Source organism: Penaeus monodon, chromosome 21 (assembly GCF_015228065.2).
Source record: "Penaeus monodon isolate SGIC_2016 chromosome 21, NSTDA_Pmon_1, whole genome shotgun sequence".
NCBI lineage: Eukaryota > Metazoa > Arthropoda > Malacostraca > Decapoda > Penaeidae > Penaeus > Penaeus monodon.
This window is the reverse complement of record NC_051406.1, coordinates 4,566,686-4,567,014: the sequence shown is the minus strand read 5'-3', so window position 1 is coordinate 4,567,014 and position 329 is coordinate 4,566,686. Positions and strand designations below refer to the sequence as shown.

General features: G+C 35.3%; 1 protein-coding gene across 1 annotated transcript in view; it reads right to left on the bottom strand.

Moving 5' to 3' along the window:
- The window catches only part of LOC119586767 (FRAS1-related extracellular matrix protein 2-like), a 19,352-nt gene that overhangs the window by 17,024 nt on the left and 1,999 nt on the right, over nucleotides 1-329 (bottom strand). The gene's annotated exons all lie outside the window — the stretch shown is intronic.

The window sequence follows — 329 nt, the reverse complement described above, 5'->3', positions numbered from 1 at the left end:
CAAAACAAATAAAAGATAAAAACACTATGAAAAACATTCGTTCACAACATCCACGTAATACGAAAAAAAAGATGAATAAAATCATTAATTCCGAACAAAAACATTACCAAGCAAGGCAAACAAACACCGAATTAAGTATCTGCTCTTTGCCTTTGCATATACAACCCGTTAATGGAATAACCGGCAACTCGATGCCCATATAAGGAGAGTAACCCACTCCTTGATGACGTAGACCATATCGTAGATTGTATTTCTGTTAACAGTGTATTTTCTTCAGAATGATCTATGTGACTGAAAGTGTTAATGAATACATGGTGTGGCTGGTTTGC